The sequence below is a fragment of the Pristiophorus japonicus genome, unplaced genomic scaffold (assembly GCF_044704955.1).
Source record: "Pristiophorus japonicus isolate sPriJap1 unplaced genomic scaffold, sPriJap1.hap1 HAP1_SCAFFOLD_30, whole genome shotgun sequence".
Taxonomy (NCBI): domain Eukaryota; kingdom Metazoa; phylum Chordata; class Chondrichthyes; family Pristiophoridae; genus Pristiophorus; species Pristiophorus japonicus.
In genome coordinates, this window is record NW_027252779.1 from 9947075 (window position 1) to 9954798 (window position 7724).

The 7724-nt window shown below is 42.5% G+C and overlaps 1 non-coding gene across 1 annotated transcript; it reads right to left on the reverse strand.

Annotated features, from left to right (window-relative positions):
• Nucleotides 1-3354: 3354 nt before the first annotated feature.
• On the reverse strand, nt 3355-3437 carry trnas-uga (transfer RNA serine (anticodon UGA)). The gene has a single exon. It is a non-coding gene; the product is annotated as a tRNA-Ser (tRNA).
• Between the last annotated feature and the right edge of the window lie 4287 nt (nt 3438-7724).

The following is a 7724-nucleotide window of genomic DNA, read 5'->3' on the forward strand; positions in this document are numbered from 1 at the left end:
CATAGGACTGCTCCTGGGCACGGCCAAGGGTGCCATCAGCCGGTCCAGGCAGCGGGCGGTCGAGGGGGTCGTTCAACCTGACTGCCTGCCTCTCTTCCGCTCTTACATCCGGTCCAGGGTGTCCTTGGAGATGGAGCACGCGGTGTCCACCGGTACGCTCGCGGCCTTCCGCGAGAGGTGGGCACCGGTGGGACTGGAGTGCATCATCACGCCCGGCAACCAAATTTTAATTTGATTTTACGTTTTAAAGTTTAATTTGTTTTAATTGCCGGTGCTTTTAGTGTCCCCTTCCCTTTTATAGGGGGCACCGGAGAAATTGTGATTTTAGTGCCCAAAAAAAAAATAATAAAAAAAAACACAAAAAAAAAAAGGAAAAAAAGGGCCTTGTAAATGTCTGGTGTGTCAGCCAGGTCGGGTGGCACAGTTTAATGTTTATGTTTTGCAGGTAGACTCTAAAAGAGTTTCATGCACAAGGACCCCCAGGTCCCTCTGCACCTCAGCATGTTGTAATTTCTCCCCATTCAAATAATATTCCTTTTTACAGTTTTTTTTCCCCAAGGTGGATGACCTCACATTTTCTGACATAGTATTCCATCTGCCAAACCTTAGCCCATTCGCTTAACCGATCTAAATCTCTTTGCAGCCTCTCTGTGTCCTCTACACAATCCTCTTTCTCACTAATCTTTGTGTCATCTGCAAATTTTGTTACACGACACTCTGTCCCCTCTTCCAGGTCATCTATGTATATTGTAAACAGTTGTGGTCCCAGCTCCGATCCCTGTGGCACACCACTAACCACCGATTTCCAACCCGAAAAGGACCCATTTATCCAGACTTTCTGCTTTCTGTTCGTTAGCCAATTCTCTATCCATGCTAATAGATTTCCTATGACTCCAGGTATCTTTATCTTCTGCAGTAACCTTTTGTGTGGCACCTTATCGAAAGCCTTTTGGAAATCTAAATACACCACATCCATCGGTACACCTCTATCCACCATGCCCGTTATATCCTCAAAGAATTCCAGTAAATTATTTAAACATGCTTTCCCCTTCCTAAATCCACATTGCGTCTGCTTGATTGCACTATTCCTATCTCGGTTCCCGCTATTTCTTCCTTCATGATAGCTTCAAGCATTTTCCCCACTACAGATGTTAAAGTAACCGGCCTATAGTTACCTGCCTTTTGTCTGCCCCATTTTTTAAACAGAGGTGTTACATTTGCTGCTTTTTAATTCACTGGTACCTCCCTAGAGTCCAAAGAATTTTGGTAGATTATAACGAATGCATCTGCTAGAACGTCCGCCATCTCTTTTAATACCCTGGGTTGAATTTCGTCAGAATCAGGGGACTTGTCTACCTTGAGTCCTATTAGCCTGTCCAGCACTAGCCCCCTAGTGATAGTGATTATCTCAAGGTCCTTCCTTCCCACATTACCGTGACCAGCAATTTTTGAAATGGTTTTTGTGTGTTCCACTGTGAAGACCGAAGCAAAATAATTGTTTGAGGTCTCAGCCATTTCCACATTTCCCATTATTAAATCCGCCTTCTCACCTTCTCAGGGACCAGCATTTACTGTAGTCACTCTTTTCCGTTTTATATATCGGTAAAAGCTTTTACTAACTATTTTTATGTTTTGTGCAAGTTTACCTTCGTAATCTAGCTTTCCTTTCTTTATTGCTTTCTTCGTCATTCTTTGCTGTCGTTTTAAATTTTCCCAATCTGCTAATTTCCCACGAACCATAGCCACCTTATAGGCATTGATTTTTATTTTGACACTCTCCTTTATTTCCTTGGTTATCCACGGCTGGTTATCCCTTCTCTTACCGCCCTTCTTTTTCACTGGAATATATTTTTGTTGAGCACTATGAAAGAGCTCCATAAAAGTCCTCCACTGTTCCTCAATTGTGCCACCGTTTAGTCTGTGTTCCAGTCTACTTCTGCCAACTCTGCCCTCATCCCACTATAGTCACTTTTGGTTAAGCATAGTACGCTCGTTTGAGACACTACTTCCTCACCCTCAAACTGTGTTACAAATTCAACCATACTGTGATCACTCATTCCGAGAGGATCTTGTACTGGGAGATCGTTTATTATTCCTGTCTCATTACACAGGACCAGATCTAAGATAGCTTGCTCCCTTTTACGTTCTGTAACATAATGTTCTAAGAAACAATCCCGTATGCATTCTATGAATTCCTCCTCAAGGCTACGCAGTGCGATTTGATTTGACCAATCGATATGTAGGTTAAAATCCCCCATGATTACTGCCGTTCCTTTTTCACATGCCTCCATTATTCCCTTGGCTATTGCCCGCCCCACCGTGAAGCTATTATTTGGGGGCCTATAAACTACGCCCACCTGTGACTTTTTCCCCTTACTATCTCTAATATCTACCCACAATGATTCAACATTTTGTTAATTAGAGCCAATATCGTCTCTCACACCTGCCCTGATATCATCCTTTATTTACAGAGCTACCCCACCTCCTTTCCCTTCTTGTCTATCCTTCCGAATTGTCAGATACCGCTGTATCTTTAATTCCCTGTTCTGGCCAACCTGCAACGTTTCTGTAATGGACAACAAATCATACCCATTTATGATGAATTGTGCCGTCAAATCATTTACCTTATTTCAAAAGCTGCGTGTGGTTAGGTAGAGTGTTTTAATACTAGTTTTTAAACCAGAATTTTTAGTTTTGACCCCTCCTGCAGCCTCTTTATATTCACACATATTGTCCCTTCCTATCACCTTGTCGTTTACACTTTCCCCAGTGCTACTCTGCTCGATTGCCTCCTACCTTTTGCATTTTTGGGGTCCTGTGATCTGAGCTCTCACCCACTCTAACTAGCTCAGAGCCCTGTCCTGGGTTCCAAATACTCCTTGCATTGTGGCACCGAGATTTCATGCTTGCCTTTTTATTACACTTTGACCCTTTAGAATTTTGCTGTACATTATTCTGCTGCAAACATCAGGGGCCGCGTCGCTTAATGGATAAGGCATCTACTTTGATGCAAACACTGATGTTATCAGAACATTGCAACGTCAAACGCTGCCGTGGTCATTTTGGCAAAACTTGTTCATCTTTATAAAACCAAACCTCGTTCGCACTCATTAACTAAAGGTGAGTTCCTCCCAAACAATGCACTTGACTTTATTAAAAGGCATTTTTTCATACTGTGTATATTGCTCACTGATTTTTGCAGATAGTGTCCAACAAACCAACAATTAATACCGATAAACTATGAATGTTTCCAGTTCGAACAACAGCTTCGCGTCAATCAGTGTAATGAAGGGATTTGTGATCAGATTCCAATGAGATTCCCGGTAGTCGATAAAGAAACAGCACCTGTAGAATCGCTGCGAGCAGGGTTTGAACCTGCGCACGAAAACCTCCATTGGATTTCAAGTCCAACGACTTAACCACTCAGCCATCGCAGCTACAGAGTAGAGCTGCTTTAATAGTCGAATCGTCGGTGCAATTTATCAGAGACCGCCTGCATGCTTGCCCGATTGGATCTCCCAGACGATGTGAAAATTAAATCACAGAATCGCAGAATCTTCAGCAAAGAAGGAAAAATTTCGGTTAGAACTGAAAGAATTTACATTTCGGGAAAAACTGAACAGTCTGGGGAGCTTCTTTCTCGAAAAACAAGTGAGATATATTTTTACATTATGAAGGTATTTGATCGAGTTGATGTGGAGAAAATGTTTGCTATTGTGCAGGAGTTCAGAACGGAAGGTCACCGGTAAATCCAGTGGACAATTCAAGAGCAACTTATTTACCAAAGAGTGGTTAGAATGTGGAAGATGCTACATAAGCAGTAGTTGAGGCGAATAGCACAGATTCATTTTAAAGGGAAATTACCTAAGCACATGACTGAGAAAGCAATAGAACAATATGCTGATCGGATCAAGTGAAGTAGCGTAGTATGCAGCATTAACTCTCGCAACACCAGTTAGGTACAATTGTCTCTTTCTGTGATGCAGTCTCTATATAACGTTATGTAACACACATTTTAAACAACTACAACAACTTATATATAATTAGCACCTCGAAATTAGCGAAATATCCAAGGCGCTTCACAAGAGTATTATGCGATACGAATTTGACACCGAACCACTAAATACAAATTAGCGCAGGTGACTGAAAGATTGGTCAACCAGATATGCTTGAGCATGAGGAAGAAAGCTGTACATTGCAGGTAGATATCAAAGAACCTGTCAGGGGTTTAATGGAATTCAACCCGAAGAAATGTTAGATAATGCATTTGGGGAGTGCTTATAGGAAAAGCGAATAAACATTAAATGTTAGGCCACTGATGAGTGTAGAGGTGCAAATGACCTTGGAGTCCATGTCCACAGAATCCTTGACGGTAGCAGGGCAGGTCGATACGATGCTTGTGAAGTATAGTCAGAAAGCAAAAGGAGGCGGGGTGGCGTTGCTGGTTAAAGAAGAAATTAATGCAATGATAAGGAGCGACATTTGCTTGGATGATTAGGAAGCGGTATGGGGGGAGCTGCAGAATACCAAGTGGCAGAAAACGCTAGTGGGCATTGTGTACAGACCTCCAAACAATAGTAGTGAGGTTGGGGACAGCATCAAACAAGAAATAAGGGATGTGTGCAATAAAGGTACAGCAGTTACCATGGGCAACTTTAATCTATATATTGATTGGGCTGACCAAACTGTTAGCAATGCGGTGGAGGACGATTTCCTTGGGTATATTAGGGATGGTTTTCCAGACCAATATGTCGAGGAACCACCTAGAGAGCTGGCCATCGTGGACTAGGTGATGTGTAATGAGAAGGGACTAATTTTCAATCTTGTTGTGCGAGGCCCCTTGGGGAAGAGTGACCATAACATGGTAGAATTCTTTATAAGATGGAGAGTGACACAGTTAATTCAGAAACTAGGGACCTGAACTTTAGGAAAGGTAATTTCGATGGTATGAGGCGAGAATTGGCTAGAATCAGAGAGTTGTTAAACTGTGCAATTCCCTGCAGCAAAGAGTTGTTGATGCCAGTTCATTGGATATATTCAACAGGGAGTTATTGTGGCCCTTATGGCTAAAAGGATCAAGAGGTAGGGAGGAAACAGGAAAGCGGTACTGAGGGAATGATCAGCCATGATCTTATTGAGTGGTGGTGCAGGCTCTAAGTGTCGAATGGCGTACTGCTGAAACTATTTTCGATGTTTCTATGTTGAGAAGCAACACGGAATACTTGCCTTCATTAGATGAGCCATAGAATATACGATCGGGGAAGTTATGCTTCAAATGTGTAAAACTCTAGTTGGGCCACAGCTAGATTATTGCATGTTTCTCTGGTCACCGCATTACAGCAATGATCAGACAGCACTCGTGAGCATACAGGTTAGATTTAGGCGGATGGTGAATTTAGCTCTGAGTAAACATTGCATCGGCTCGGTTTGTTTTCTTTGGAACAGAGGAGGCTAAGGGGTCCGTATTGAAGTGAATAAAAATATGAGTGACCTAGATCGAGTGCATAGAAAGGATCTATTTCCCTTCGCAGAGTGGTCAACAACCATGCGTCATAGATTTAAAGTAATTGGTAGAAGGTTTTCCGGAACTTGAGGTACACTGTTTTCACCCAGGGATGATTAGAGTCTGGAATTCACTCCTGAAAGTGATTTAGAGGCAGAAGTCCTCACCACTTTTAAAAGTCCTTGAATGTGCACTTCAATTCCAGTAACCTAAAAGGCTATGGACTAAGAGCTGGAAAGTGCCATTAATCTGGATAGGTCGGAATTTAGTCGGAATTTAGGTCATGATCTGGTGTTTCTTCGGCAGCTCAGTGCATTTTGCAGCAAATCAATACTTCAGAGAAGGGAAACTGCGTTCCCTGCAATTCCTGCTACACAGTGGCTCCTATCCTACCGACTTTTCCATTGAGTACTCTTAGAACCTGAGTCTATTACACAGGAACAAGAGCAAGCCATCGAACCTGTTACAGAAGGACAGCAGAATTCCATTAGCCCCTCGAGCCAGTTGCAAAGGACAAGAGGAAGTAATTCAGATCCTTGGGCTTTTTATACAAGAATAGTAGAACGCCTTCGGCCGCTCGTACCTGCTGCATAGATGACGAGGAGGCACACTTTCCTGTTACACAGAAGGCTGGAGGCCATTCAGCCGCACCGCACTGTTGCACAGGGAAAGGAGAAGGCCATTAACGTCTCAAATCTGAGCTTTCGGAGAGGCAGAAGCAGATCAGTTCCTTGAGCTTGCTCTACAAGAAGAGTATAAGTTCATTTAGATCCTAGAATATAGAAACATAGAAAACGGAAGCAGTAATAGTCCATTCGGGCCTTCGAGTCTGCACCGCCATTTAATATGATCATTCCTAATCCTCTATCTCAACACCATATTCACGCTTTTCCCCCATATCACTTGATGTCTTTTGTGTCTAGAAATCTATCTCCCTCTTAAGTATATTCAGTGACTCGCCATTCACAGCCTTCTGTGGAAGGGAATTCCACAGCTGCACCACTCTCTGAATGAAAAGAAAATCTCGCCTTCACCTTCCTAAATTTCCTACCCCGTATCCTGAGACTGTGAACCCTTGTTATAACCTTCCCAATCAGGTGAATCTTCTTCCCCACATCCAGTCTATTCAAACCTTTCAGAATGGTATACGTTGCAATGAGATCCTCTCTCATTATTCTAAACTCTACAGAATACAGGCCGAGTCGACCCAATCTTTGCTCATACGACAGTCCTGCCATCCCAATAATCCATCTGCTGAAACTTCGCTGCACTCCCTCTATGGCAAGTATATCCTTTCTTGGGTAACGAAACCAAGACTGCACACAATACTCCAGGTGCGGTCTCACCAAGGCCCTGTAGAACTGTAGTAACACATCTTTACTCATTTACTCACATACTCTTGGAATGAAGGCCAACATACCATCTGCCTCCTCACTGCTTGCTGCACCTGCATGTATGCTTTCAATAGACAATTTTACAAGGACACCAGGTCCCTCTGCCCATCGATCCTGTTTCCTGTCCATTAACCAATTTTCAATCCATGCTAGTAAATTACCCCCAATCATATATGTTTTAATTTCGCACGCTACATCTTACGTGGGACTTAATCAGAGGCATTCTGAAAATCCAAATACACTATATCCACTGGTTTCCCTTAACTTTTCTTTCAGTTACATCCTCAAAAACTCAAGTAGGTTTGTCAAACATGATTTTCTTTTCATGAATTCATGTTGACTTTGTCTAATCCCTTTGGTATTCTTAGTGTTCCGTTATAATATCCTTTACTATAGATTCTCGCATATTCCCGACAACTGGTGTTCGGCTAACCAGTCTGTAGTTCCTTATTTTCTCTCTCCCTCCATTTTTAAATAGTGGGGTTGCATTTGCCACCGTGCAAACTGCAGGAACTGTTCCATAATCTATAGATGTTTGGAAGTTGTCAACCAATGCATGCACTATTTCCATTGCAACCTCTTTTATTACTCTGGGATGCAGATCATCAGGCCCTGAGGATTTATCGGCCTTCATTCCCATTAGTTTCCTCAGCACTATTTTCTTACAAATAATCATGTCCGTTAATTCCTCTTGCTCACGAGATCTTTGGTTCACAAGCATTTATGGGATGTTATTTATGTCCTCCATGAAGACAGAACCGAAGTATTTATTTAATTGTCCTGCCATTTCCTTGTTCCACATTGTAAATTCACTAATCTTTTCCTTT